The 14,864-nt window shown below is 44.7% G+C and overlaps 1 pseudogene across 1 annotated transcript; it reads right to left on the bottom strand.

The window, feature by feature from the left end:
• Nucleotides 1-14,005: 14,005 nt before the first annotated feature.
• Nucleotides 14,006-14,368, bottom strand: LOC123634132 (annotated as a pseudogene). Its single transcript, XR_006733869.1, has one exon. The product of XR_006733869.1 is annotated as a 60S ribosomal protein L30-like (transcript).
• Between the last annotated feature and the right edge of the window lie 496 nt (nucleotides 14,369-14,864).

The raw sequence follows: 14,864 nt of genomic DNA, 5'->3' as shown, positions 1-14,864 counted from the left end.
CTGCACTCTAGCCTAGGTGACAGAGCAATGGCAAACCTAGAGGCTGAGCTCAGTGTCCAAGGACAGAGGGAAAGCACTGGGGGTGAGGCTGAGAGGGGCCGTCAGCACAAGGGGTCCAGGCAGGGAGGGTAGAGCCAGGGGACCCTGAGGGGAGTCCTCGTGCTGCCCTGCCCTTGCTCTGAGTTTGGGCAGTGGCAGCCATTCAGGGCTCAGTCTTCCCATCTGGGAAATGGGATATCACATGAGGTCCTCAGTGGGAGACAAAAGATGGGTCTAGAGAGTTGGGAGCCCCAAAAAGAGAAAGTGAAGGAAACGCTGGCAAGTGGCCCTTAAGCCACTGTGGGCCAGGGCTCTGTTCTGTGCAAGAGACTGTGAAGTCCTTCTACTGTGTGCTCTACATAAAGTGCCCCCACTGTGTGCTCTACATAAAGTGCCCCCACTGTGTGCTCTACATAAAGTGCCCCCACTGTGTGCTCCACATAAAGTGCACCCACTGTGTGCTCCACATAAAGTGCCCCCACTGTGTGCTCCACGTAAAGTGCCCCCACTGTGTGCTCCACGTAAAGTGCCCCCACTGTGTGTTCTACGTAAAGTGCCCCACTGTGTGCTCCACGTAAAGTGCCCCCACTGTGTGTTCTACGTAAAGTGCACCCACTGTGTGCTCTACGTAAAGTGCACCCACTGTGTGCTCCACGTAAAGTGCCCCCACTGTGTGCTCTACGTAAAGTGCCCCCACTGTGTGTTCTACGTAAAGTGCACCCACTGTGTGCTCTACGTAAAGTGCCCCCACTGTGTGTTCTACGTAAAGTGCCCCCACTGTGTGTTCTACGTAAAGTGCTCCCACTGTGTGCTCTACGTAAAGTGCCCCCACTGTGTGGTCTACGTAAAGTGCTCCCACTGTGTACTCTACGTAAAGTGCACCCACTGTGTGCTCTACATAAAGTGCCCCCACTGTGTGTTCTACGTAAAGTGCACCCACTGTGTGCTCTACATAAAGTGCCCCCACTGTGTGCTGGGCACTGCACATACATCCTGTCTACTGTGTGCCAGGTGCTCTACATAAAGCAAACTTATTTCGAGCACAGTGCTTTATATAACGTGTATCTACTGTGTTGTGCGTGTTCTATGTAAAGCATGCCTACTGTGTGCCAGATGCTCTACATAGAGCATGTCTACGATGTGTCTCGTGACTCACATAAAGTGCACCCACTGTGTGCCAAGGACTCTACATAAATCCTGTCTGCTGTGTGCCAGGTGCTCTACATAAAACATGCCTGCTATGTGTGCCGGCTGCTCTACATAAAGTAAGCCCACTGTGTGCCAGGCACTCTACAGAGAGTGTGCCTTCTTTGTGTCAGACGCTCACCTGCATCACAACGCACAGTGCATTTCCACCCCGCTCCCCGCAACTCTCTGGCAGAGCTCTGGACATTGATGGAGAGACCCAAGCAATGGCCTCCAGAGGAAGGAAAATGCCCATTTAACAGAAGACCAAATTGAGGCTCAGAGAGGGCGAGTCTCTAGCCCAAGTTCCAGAGCTCATAGGAACTGAGGTCTGTCAGACCCTACAGCCTTTCCCTCTGCCAAGCTACTCTGCTCCCATTCATTGGGTACAATGCCATATGAATCCAGGGACATCTTTAATAGTGGAACATCAGTCAATGTGGTGCCCCAGAGGGGAAATGTCTTGAGCCCCTTGTACCACCACCTGCCTCCTCCTCCCACACCCAGGATGCTCCACCCAACAGACCTAGTGCAATCCCCACCCTTGGCTCTCCCTGAATTCTGATCAGAATTGCTCCATGGGTGGTCTCAGGTGAGGGGAGGGCCTGAAGTGGGGGCTCCTAGCAGAGCTGTCGAGCAGGAGGGCGGGAAGAGACAGTCCTGACGCTGGCAGCATGTTAGGGAGACTCCAGACCTCCCTCTGTCCCTGTCCAGCTCAATCAGCCAGAGGATTTGGGCAGCTGGTCCCTGAGCCCTCTACTCGGGTGGTGGGGTGTGCCCCCTCCTGAATCTCCTGCTGCAGCTGGGAGACCTCATCTGCTGGCAGGTTCATGCACTTCAGGGTCTGGGGGCAAATCCGGAGTACGACAAACCAGGCAGTCCTGGAGATACAGAAGAAATGGACATGCTTGAAGCTCTGACTCGGGGGGATGGGCGGGGCATGGGCAATATATATAACCTGAACTTTTGTACCCCCATAATAAGCTGAAATAAAAAAAAGAGCCCCGAGTGGCCAGAGGGGCTCAGCTCACTGCAAGACCTACTGTGTGCCTGGGGTGGGCAGGCAGCCTACAGCAGGAATAGTGGCCAACACCCTTCACCAAGACAAGTCACTGAGCCTGTTTTAAGCCCTTTAATTATATTCACCATTGTTTTTTCCATTTTACGAATGAGGGATAGAGTCTGGAAGATATTATGTGACTACCCACAGTCACAAAGCTGGTGGAGCCAGGCTGTGCCCCAGACCACCCGGCCTCACCTTGGCACCCTCCACCACTGGGCTGCGCTCATTTGTGTCTGTAAATGGCCATTTCAGCAGAACTCACCGGTCAGGACTGTGGTGATGATTAAAAGAGACAAAGTATGTAAAATGCATAAGACAGAGCAAGGGCCTAGTAAACGCTACTCGTTGTTATTGATGTTGCTACTGTTGCTGTGTAAGCTGGATATGGGGCTTGGACTGGACCCTGCAGGGGTCAGAGGTGTCGACCTTGCACTGTCTTGAAGAAGGGCCCTACAGGTCCAGCCTGTTCTCACCATCTGGTCCCTTTGGCCATCGATAATGACTCGGGGAGCATCTTCCTGGGCATGGGGAGCCCCCTCCTGGGCATGGGGAGCCTTGGCCTGAATCCAGAAGAGTTTTCCATGGAGAAGTAGCAACGGGAACCCTTGAACACTGCCAGGTGTTGAGCACTCCTCACAGCTGGATTCCTGGGGAGGACTTCTGCTGTTTTGGCAGCTGGTGGCTGGTCGGTGCATGGATTCTACCTCCTACCCAATGAAGAGATGAGCCGTGGACAACCAAGCTACTCCATCCCTGACAGTCTCTGCTTGTATGCGCCCCAGGATGGAGAGCTCACCATGCGTGCTCGCGCACTCTCTCTCTCTCATGGTCTATTCCTTTAAAAAACATTAGAAGGAAGATGCCCCATGGTGGTGGCCTCAAACATAACCAGTGGTAACTTCGAAGAAGAAGGGGGTTTGTTTAAAATGAACTTTCCTTGCTGTATGTTCACATGTCAAGAGGGGCGAGATGTGATACCAATGGAGACCGTGAGGTGCAGAACCTCATATATAGTCTGTGATATTTTCTCACAAGTGGGTGGAGAGTGAATAAATGGATAAGCTCCTAGTCGTCATATTTGTATCAATATACCCTAGCATGAATAATATTTCAGCTTAGACTGTAGCTGTTTATGTACCTAGAGCTATTTGCATGTTTATATTTCACTTGTGTGATATTTCCCCCCATTTTTACAAGTTATTCCCCTAAGTCTTCTGGTATTATTCCACTGTTCTTTGGCCTATTCACTGTTCCTGTGGAAGTTTTGTCTTCACCCTCTTCCTTAGCCCTTGTTCATTTTCAGCGTAAGGAGCGAGGAGCCGAAGAATGGCATCAGTGAAAGCTCCCGGGAGAAAAAGATAGCAGAGTGGAGGTAACCTCCTGGATTCCTGCTCCCAGAGAGGGAGGCGTAGATCTTGGTCTGCTACACGTGAGTGGATCGCTCCCCTGCAAGAACAGCGTTGTGAATCGATGCAGAATCAGCGTGGGACACAAAAAGCAGGACAAAGAAAAGTTGAAAGGGAGATAAGATCTCGAAAATCTGGCAGTGCCAGACAATCAATAGAGAGTAGAGCGTGGGAAGGCTGCGCCTGCCTCGCCAGCGAGTGAGGTGGGATCAGGCCCACAAGAGAAAGTCTTGCTTCCCCTCTGACCTCCACACCCACTCAGTCAGGGACCTGTCTGAAGTCAGTGCAAAATCACTACGGGAGACATGGGGCTCTGTGGAGAGGAGACAATAGCGGGAAGCATCTTGAACTCCCCGAGCTCTGTGCCAGGACTGCACTGGCTGGGGGAGGGGCTGGTCTGGGCTACCGCTGGAGGCAGTTAGGAGACAGGTAAATTGCCTCTACCACTCAGTGGGTCCAGATCGAGGGAGGGGAAAACTAATTAGGGGACTCTAACCTGGAAACCGCTGCGGGCAAATAGGCCCGCTCAGGGTGGGTCAGAAAGAGCGAGAGCTCCTGCTGGACAGGCGAGAGATTGTGGGAGGGTGACATAAAAGAGACAGGGGGAATCCTGATAACTTAGCCCCCCAATCTGGCACCTACCAACCCCTGAAAAATCGCTCCCCAGTGCTGACACTCTACGGGCAGGCAGTCGCCATTTTTGGGGTTCCACAGCCTAGCTGCTGCAGTGTGATACTGTGTCGGGTGGCTCTCTTCCCCCAGCCTGGGGACTCTCACGATGAGCTCCGCCCTTATATAACCTATGGTTAACGGTCCCATTTTGATGTGTGAACCCTGACTGCTCCCCCAGTCGTGAGACACTAGCGCCTTGATCTTGCAGGCACTGGGGCGTTGGGCGAACAGTGGCACCACCCCCTCCCTCTAGCCAGCATCCTTCACTCGGAAAGTGGTAGGCACCACCTCTGGAGATAGGGAGAGACAAGAAAAAGCCACTTTCTCTCTGCAACCAGTGTGAATCTTGGCTGCAGATCAAAAGTCGTCAGCCCAGAGACTTAACTCATCAGACCAGTTTTAGGTCAAATCAAAACCCTGCGGCCAGATTATTACCTCCAGCTGGCTGACAACAGGAGGGTTAGTGACTAGGAAAAAAAAAAAAAACCCTGGCAAAAGGCCAAAACAGGCTCCCCAAGTAACTCCTCCAACCAGGAGCAGCCCCCCAACTGTGGTAGAAGAACCCCAAACAACACATAAATGGCTCCCCCTAGGGAAGCAACACAACTAGGCTGGTAGGCAGCTTAGGAACAGAGCACAAGGCGTGTTATTTTCCAAACGAAAGCTGAAAGGTGGGAAGCAGCCATTGATCCAGATGGGAAGCATTCAGCAAAAGAACTCTGGAAGTATGAAGAATCAGATGGAAAACACCCCCCACCCCCAAGAGGAACACCAGCTCTCTAGCAATGGACATTAACCAAATTCAGAACACTAAAATGTCAGAAGAAGAATTTCAAACATGGGTCGTCAGAAAACTGAATGATATGCAAGAATAAATGGATAACCAACACAAAGAAACCACACACACACAAAAAAAATCCAGGACTTGGAAGAAAAATTCACCAAAGAAATTGAAATATTAAAGAAAAATCAAACCAAACTCCTGGAAATGAAGAATTTATTCAGGAAACTACAAAACACAGTGGAAAGCCTCAGGAGCAGTGTAGATCAAACAGAAGAAAGAATCTCAGAGATCAAATATAACACCTTCCAATTGAATAAGTCAGTCATAGAGATAGAGCAAAGAAATAAGAGTAAAGACCAAAGTCAGCAACAAATATGGGGTTATGTGAAGAAGACTAACGTGAGAGTTATGGGCATTCCTGAGGGTGAAGAAGATAATATGCAAGGGTTAGATAAGCTATTTGAAGATATAATTGAGGGAAATTTCCCAGGCCTTGCTAAAAATCTAGATATATAGGTACAAGAAGCCCAAAGGACCCCTGGGAGATTCATTGCAAATAGGAAGACACCACGTCATGCAATCATCAGACTGACCAAATATCCACTAAAGAGGCCCTTCTTCAAGCTGTAAGGTGAAAGAAACAAGTAATACACAAAGGAAAGCCCATCGGAATAATGCCAGATTTCTCGATGGAAACCTTAGAAGCAAGAAGAGACTGAGGCCCCATCCTCACTCTTCTGAAACAGAATAATGCCCAGCCTAGAATCTAGTACCCAGCAAAGCTAAGTTTTGTATATGAAGGAGAAATTAAGACATTCTCAGATAAACAAAGACTGAGGGAATTCACCATAGCAAGATGAGCCCTCCAAGAAGTACTCACAACAGAGTTGCACATGGACCAGCACAAGAAACACTCACAAACGAATGTAAAACTACTCAAAAGCTAAAGATCAAAGCCAGATACCACAATGGCTCAAGAGAGAAAACATAGCAATGAAGTTCTACCCAACAGGGTGAACACAAATCTGCCCCACCTATCAGTTCTCTCAATAAATGTGAATGGATTGAACTCCCCACTCAAGAGACATAGGCTGGCCCAATGGATAAAAAAATACAAGCCAAGTATCTGCTGTCTCCAGAAAACACATCTAACCTGCAAGGATGCATTTAGACTGAAAATAAAGGGGTGGAAGTTGATATTTCAAGCAAACGGAAGCCAAAAGAAGGCTGGCGTGGTAGTTTTAATTTCAGACAACTTAGTTTTTAAATCAACAAAAGTAATGAAAGATAAAGATGGTCACTATACAATAGTGAAGGGTAAAGTTCAACAAGAAGACATAACTATACTTAATATGTATGCACCCAACTGAGGTGTACCCAGATTCATAAAGCAAACCCTACTTGATCTAAATCAAATGATAAACAGCAACACCATAAGAACTGGAGACTTCAACACCCTGCTGACAGCACAGGACAGATCCTCCAAACAGAAAATAAACAAAGAAATAATGGAATTAAACAGAACGCTAGAATAAATGGGCCTGACTGACATTCACAGGACATTCTGTCCAAAGTCCACTGAATATACGTTCTTCTCATCAGCTCATGGGACATTCTCTAAGATTGACCATATCCTAGGACACAAAGCATGTTTTAAAAAATTAAAAAAAAAATGGAAATTATACCATGCATCTTCTCAGATCACAGCAGAATAAAAGTAGTAATTAACCCTAACAGAAATTCTCATTTCTACTCAAAGTCATGGAAGCTAAACAACCTTCTCCTGAACAATTATTTTGTAAATGAGGAAATCGAGACAGAAATCAAAAGATTCTTTGAACTAAATAACAAAGGAGACACGAGTTATCAAAATCTGTGGGACACAGCTAAAGCAGTCCTGAGAGGAAGATTTATTTCCATAAATGCCTATATCCAAAAGACAGAAAATTCCCAAATAGACAACATAATGAATAGACTCAAAGAGCTGGAGAAAGAAGAACAGACTGACCCCAAATCCAGCAGAAGGAGAGAAATTAATAAGATCAAATCAGAACTAAATGAAATGGACAACAGAAAAACCATATGGGAGTTTAATACAACAAAAAGTTGGTTCTTTGAAAAGATAAACAAAATTGACATGCCTTTGGCTAGACTAACCAAGAGCAGGAAAGAAAAATCTCTAATAATTTCCATCAGGAACATGAAAGGAGAAATTACAACTGATGCCACAGAGATACAAGATATCATCTATGAACTCTACAAAAACCTTTATGCACACAAACTGGAAAAAGTGGAAGAAATGGACAAATTTTTAGAAACACACAGCCTCCCTAGGCTCAGCCAGGAAGAAATAGGATCCCTGAACAGACCAATATCAAGAACTGAAATTGAAACAGCAATAAAAAACCTTCCCAAAAAGAGAAGCCCTGGACCAGATGGTTTCACACCCGAATTTTACCACACCTACAAAGAAGAACTGGTGTCCATCCTACAAAAGTTATTCCACAACATCAAGAAGTACAGAATCCTCCCCAACACATTTTATGAAGCCAACATAACTCTGATACCAAAACTAGGAAAGGACACAACAAGAAAAGCAAACTAAAGACCAATATCCCTTATGAATACAGATGCAAAAGTTCTTAATAAAATCCTAGCAAATTGAACCCAGGTGCTTATCAAGAAAATAATTCATCAAGACAAAGTGGGCTTCATCCCAGAGATGCAGGGATGGTTCAACATACACAAATCTATAAATGTAATTCACCACATAAATAGAAGCAAAAACAAAGACCATTTGATCCTCTCAATAGACGCAGAGAAAGCATTTGACAAAATTCAACACCCTTTTATGATAAGAATGCTTAACAAAATATGCATAGATGGGGCCTATCTAAAAACGATACAAGCCATATATGACAAACCCGCAGCCAATATCATACAGAATGGGGAAAAATTGAAAGCATTCCCACTTAGAAGTGGAACCAGACAAGGTTGCCCACTGTCCCCATTGCTATTCAACATAGTGCTGGAAGTCCCTGTGAGAGCAATCAGGCAAGAGAGCAGAATAAAGGTGTCCAAATAGGAATAGAAGAGATCAAACTCTCACTCTTTGCTGATGGTATGATATTATATCTAGAAAACCCCAAGGATTCAACCAAGAGATTCCTGGAACTGATAAATGAATTCAGTAAAGTCTCAGGATACAAAATCAATGCACACAAATCAGAGGCATTCATATATGCCAATAACAGTCAAATGGGGAACCAAATTAAGGACTCAATACCCTTCACAATAGCAACAAAGAAAATAAAGTACCTAGCAATATATTTAACGAAGGAGGTAAAAGACCTCTACAGGGAGAACTATGAAACACTGAGGAAGGAGATTGCAGAGCACATAAACAGGTGGAAAACCATACCATGCTCATGGATCGGAAAAATCAACATGGTTAAAATATCTATACTGGCCGGGCATGGTGGCTCATGCCTGTAATCCTAGCACTCTGGGAGGCCGAGGTGGGCAGATCATTTGAGCTCAGGAGTTTGAGACCAGCCTGAGCAAGAGCGAGACCCCTTCTCTACTAAAAATAGAAATAAATTATATGGACAGCTAAAAATATATATAGAAAAATTAGCCAGGCATGGTGGTGCATGCCTGTAGTCCCAGCTACTTGGGAGGCTGAGGCAGGAGGATTGCTTGAGCCCAGGAATTTGAGGTTGCTGTGAGCTAGGCTGATGCCATGGCACTTTAGCTCAGGGAACAGAGTGACACTCTGTCTCAAAAAAAAAATTCTATACTACCCAAAGTGATCTACAGATTCAATGCAATCCCTATTAAATTACCAACATCATTTTTCACAGATATAGAAAAAATAATTTTATACTTTGTATGGAACCAGAGAAGACCCCATTCAGCAAAAGCAATTTTAGGCAATAAGAACAACATGGGAGGTATTAATTTACCAGACTTCAAACTATACTACAAAGCTGTGATTATTAAAACAGCTTGGTATTGGCACAAGAACAGGGACACAGACCAGTGGAACAGAACTGAGAATCCAGATATAAAACCATCCTCATATAGCCATCTAATCTTTGACAAAGCAGACAAAAACATACTCTGGGGAAAAGAATCCTTATTCAATAAATGGTGCTTGGAAAACTGGATAGCCACATGTAGAAGACTGAAACAGGACCCACACCTTTCACCTCTCACAAAAATCAAATCACAGTGGATAATAGACTTCAACCTAAGGTGTGAAACTATTAGAATTCTAGAAGAAAATGTGGAAAAACTCTTATAGACATTGGTCTAGGCAAAGAATTTATGATGAAGACCCCAAAGGCAATCACAGCAACAACAAAAATAAATAAATGGGACCTGACTAAACTAAAAAGCTCTGCACAGCCAAAGAAACTGTCACAAGATTAAACAGACAACCGACAGAATGGGAAAAATTTTTTGCATGCTACACATCCAATAAAGGACTGATAACTAGAATCTATTTAGAACTCAGGAAAAGCAGCAAGATAAAAATCAAAAACCCTATCAAAAAGTAAGCAAAGGACATGCATAGAAATTTTTCAAAAGAAGACACAAGAATGGCCAAAAAACATATGAAAAAATGCTCAACATCTCTAATCATCAGGGAAATGCAAATCAAAACCACAAGGAGTTATCAGTTAACTCCAGTGAGAATGGCCTTTATCAAAAAGTCCCATAACAACAAATGTTGGCATGGATGCGGAGAGACAGGAACACTCCTACACGGCTGGTGCGACTGCAAACTAGTGCAACCTCTGTGGAAAGCAATATGGAGATACCTTAAACAGATACAAGTAGACCTACCATTTGATCCAGGAATCCCATTATTGGGCATCTACCCCAAAAAACAAAAGACATTCTATAACAAAGACATCTGTACCCAAATGTTTATAGCAGCACAATTCACAACTGCAAAGATGTGGAACAACCCAAGTCCCCATCAATACATGAGTGGATTAATATAATGTGGTATATGTATACCATGGAGTACTACTCAGCTATAAGAAACAATGGTGATATAGCACCTCTTGTATTTCCCTGGAAAGAGCTAGAACCCATTCTACTAAGTGAAGTATCCCAAGAATGGAAAAATAAGCACCACATGTAGTCACCATCACATTGGTTTCACTGATCATCACCTAAGAGCACATTAATCGGATGTCGGGCAGATTTGGGGGGGAGGGGAGGGGCGTACACATACATAATGAGTCCCATGTGCACCGTCTAGAGGACGGACACGCTTTAAGCTCTGACTCGGGGGGAGGGGGAGGGGCAATATACGTAACCTAAACTTTTGTACCCCCATAATATGCTGAAATAAAACAAAAAAAGAAAGCTTCCGCAGAAAATTCTCCACCCTAGTCTCCCGATGGCCAGCTAGGTGGTGGAGAAATATGACAGGAGGGCTGGGGATGACAGTGTCTGTCTCCGTAGGACTGTTGTAAGGATTCAGGTGTGAAAACACCCACATCAAGGGGTGTCTGATGCATGCTAGCTATTGTTTCCCCCACTTCTTGCTTAGGCTCAAGCAATCATAATCCCTTATGACTTATTTTGATGGACTTCATCCAATTATCTCTGCCTATAAATATGTTTTCTGTCTGTGGGCAGGTGGGGATCATCACATGGATGTGTCTGGGCACTTATGCACATGATTCTTCTTGACTGGGGAAGCAAAGAAAGATTTTATTGTCCTGTAGTATAAGAAAAAACAAGAAAAAATGATGATAATATTAAATGCCACTAAGCATTGCACCTTTTCTATGTCTCAGGCACTGTGACCAGTGTTTAATAAATAGTATCTTTTTAATTAGAAGATATTTACAAAGGAAAATAATCTATTCGTCTCAGAAAAAAATGGTTTAATATTTATAGCTCCTCTCATTGCCTTTGGGAGAGATGTACCCTAATGGAGGGGGCATTATATTTTGAGTTGAGTTGAGTGAAGAATGTCAGAATACAAGTTGGGGGGGGGCAGAGAGAGAGACTGAGAGAGTGAGCAGGTATAAAGGTGTAAGCTAGTGGGAAGGGAGTTCTTTAAATTTTTTGATCTGTATGAAAAATAGAATAAAAAAGAATTTGGGGCACAGTCTGGGGAAAGGGAGGGAAGAGGAGGAGGAGGGTGGTGACTGGGCTTTTGCGTGGGAGGGCGGGGAAAGAGAAGGAAGAGGGCGGGATGGAGAGAAGGATGTTGGCTCAGGCACCTGGAGACTGCAAAGGGGAAAAATCATGGGGCCCTTAGTGGTGACAGCTGCAGGAGGCCCGCCACTGCTGAGCTGGGTGTTGGTTTCTTCAGGGTCAAGGGCCGCTAGGTCCTGTGTGTTCAGCCCCCCAGGGTCTGCAGTGGTGAACACTGCTGGTCCTTGGCGCACTGCGAGGTGGGGGGTGCACAGCAGCCTGGAGTCCTACTAGGTGCTCAGCAGAGGAGTTTGCTGGAGGCCTGTGCCCAGTAGTTCCCTGGGCACCAGGTAGCTCACACTGTGTGACTGACACGGGTAACCCCTGTCTCTCTTCCTTGCTCCCCATTGTCTGCAGACAGCTCAGCTCTGCTGGTTCCCACAGCAATCTCAGCGGGACGAAAGTGAAGCTAGTCATTCCAGTAGTGCCCCAAAAGCCTGGGGATGCCAGTTGTCCACCTGGCTCCCCTGTACCCTGCAAGGGGCGCTCATGAGCCAGGGACTTCCCTCCGGTGCTGGGCAGGGCTGACCTGGGGATGGGGTGATACAACCCAGATGAAGCTTCCTGCTCCCCTTTTTGTGTGGTTGTTCTCATTTACATCTTCCACAGCGTTGTTGAACCTTCTTAAGTGGACTCCAGAGCTCTTCCAGAGTTAGGTTCATTCATGACTAGCTGCCAAATTGCTACTCTTTGTAGAGGGCAGAAAGGCTAGGATCTCCTATTCGGCCATCCTGCTCATGCTTCTCCCTCAGTATAAGTTCTTGCAGCAGTTCTGAGAGTTACATCTTGACAATATGAGTTTCTAATTCAGGAACAGGTTATAACTATTTATTGGGGCCTTCTGATATGTGTTTGTACACAGTTTCGTTAATTCTTCATTTAAAGACATTAAAATATCTGAATTTGTTATGAATACGTGTAGTGTACACTGTTGTAAGTATAACCTTTTCTATATATTTCTTTTTTCTTTCAATTAGTTCTTGTTGCATTCAAATGCAATTAATCTTTGTGCACTGAATGAAAAAGCTTGGTACATACTTAACAATTCTAACAAGTTGTTTGGGTAGATTCTTTTGTATCTCTGAACAAATTAGTCACATCTATGAATTGTGATACTTTTGTATCATCCTTTTCAATTTTTAATGCATTTCTGTTTTATTCCTACATCCATGGCTAGGTCCCGCGCTATAATGTTAAACAGAAATAACAACAGTGGGAATGCACAGACTGTTTCATATTTAGAATAGAATGTTCTCAACATTTCACTGTTAAGCATGATATTTACGGAAGGTCCATGAGTAGTTGCCTTCTACAGGCTAAGACATTTCCTTTCTACTCCAACTTCACCAATTTTCTTTTTAAACAATGGTTTTCTTTTTAAATAGTTAATAACAGATAAATTGCGTTGATTACATTTTATGTGGAAATTTCCAATAGACACAGAAGTAGAAGAAAAACGTAATGATTTTTGATATCTCAGCTTCAATAGTTGTAAACACTAAACCAGTTCTGTTTCATCTATAACCCTGCCATCAATTGGCTGTAGCACTGCTAAGAAAATCCCAAGCCCTGTATTACTTAACCCATAATGACTTCCGTATGGACCTCTGACACGTGACACTTTATTTTATTTATTTACTTATTTTTGTAGAAATAATCACACCTTGGATAAACCTCATTGGCTGTGATACTGACACTATGCAAAGCTAACACTTTATAGATAGAGCCACCATGCCATTGTCACATGTAAGAAATAGCCCATAATATGATCGCTATTATCACATGTAGCAAATAGCCCATAATAAGATAGCCATGTCTCTCCCCTCCAAGTGTTTTTCACACTATTGCGCTGCAATGTCGGTGTGTCCTAGGGCATGTATTCTCAAGCCCCCGGGGGGCAGAGAGAAGGATGGATGGGTGTGTAGACACACGAGGGGCAGTGGGACAAACCTGTGTCAATGGCTGAGTTTCCAGACTGCAGCCCCCAACTCACAACAGCAGCCAGGGGAAGGGGGCTCTGTGCACACCGCTGTCCCCTCCCAGGGACCCCATTCTGTGGAACTTTGCCCTTCACCTCGGCGGAGGTGGGGGAGGGGTGGGAGGGGGAAGGACAGTTGATTTGTGACCATCTGCAGCTCCCCTTCCCCCATCTTTTCCCACTGTCATGCCCAGACCCCCGCACCCATCACCCTATCCCTGCCCTGGACACCCACCACCCTCACCTGGGCCCTGCCCCCTAGAAGGGAATAAAAGCCAGAGGTGACTTCTCCTTGATGTTTTCTGGGTCGAAGTGGGAGGGGTCACAGACCTAATTAGAGTGGAATGACTTTTATCTTAGAACATATATCTAATTAGAGTGAAATTAGATGTATATTCTAAGATAAAAGTCAAATTTGTTTTTTTGTCTTTAGAGCTCTTATTTACATTTTTTATTGAAAAGATGCCTATTTATAGAAAAAAATACAAGTAAGCAAAAATAAGAAAGGAAAATTCTCCATCATCACAGCATGTCAAAATAAACATGTTAACATTCGCTCACATGCGCTTCCAGGTTTTTAATTTATATGTAATCTTTTTTTTATATATACCATAGGCACTGTCAAGTTTTATTAAAGAAAAAATTTGCACAATTTACTTTTCACCAGTCTGTTCTGGCATGCTTCTAATGATGTCAGAGTCACCTGGATCGATGGTAGCCAGTGTGCATACTCTGTAGTATTTTCCACATGCTGTGCCCAATTCAATATTATCGCCACTGTAGTGATGGACACCAGTTTTGGCTAACATGGCATAGTACTCTATTTCAGATTTCCTCAAAGCTGGGCAGTTGCTGGCGAGGATGACCAATTTCGCTTTGCCTTGCCTGATCATCTTCAGAGTCTGTACCCCAGCACATACTTTCCACTTTTCATAACAAGTTGGAGCCTTGAGTTGATAGACTCCAACGACTTTTATGTCTTCTTTGCGGCCACCATCTTCCTGCCTTAGGTGCGGGACGGCCCCCAACCTAGAACATACAAAGGACAAGACAGGAAGTTTAGGATCCGGAGTTCCAAACGACAACCCATGGGGATACTGGCGTGGTCCAACCTTGGCCTGGTGGAGCCCACTCACCAACCTATATGTAATCTTTTTACGTGTGAAAACTTTTATTGACATCCAAATGAATTCCATTTGTGTGTACTTTTCTGCTTAAAATACTATGTTATGTTAAAGCATTAAATACAAATGCTTTGTATTTAAATACAAAGAAGCCATGAGAAGATGCTCAATATCATTGGTCATTAGGGAGACACAAATCAAAACCACGATGTGGTGCCACTTCACAGCCGCTAGGACGGCTAGAATCTATTATGAAAACGGGAAAATAACAAGTGTCAGCAGAGAAATAAGAACCTTCACACCTTCCTGGTGGGAACGTAAAATGATGCAGGTTCTGTGGATAACAGTTTGGAGGTTCATCAAAAGTGAAGCCCAGAACTGTTCTGTG

The sequence above is a fragment of the Lemur catta genome, chromosome 1 (genome assembly GCF_020740605.2).
Source record: "Lemur catta isolate mLemCat1 chromosome 1, mLemCat1.pri, whole genome shotgun sequence".
Taxonomy (NCBI): domain Eukaryota; kingdom Metazoa; phylum Chordata; class Mammalia; order Primates; family Lemuridae; genus Lemur; species Lemur catta.
The sequence above is the reverse complement of the archived record's forward strand: the minus strand, read 5'-3'. Positions and strand labels throughout refer to the sequence as shown.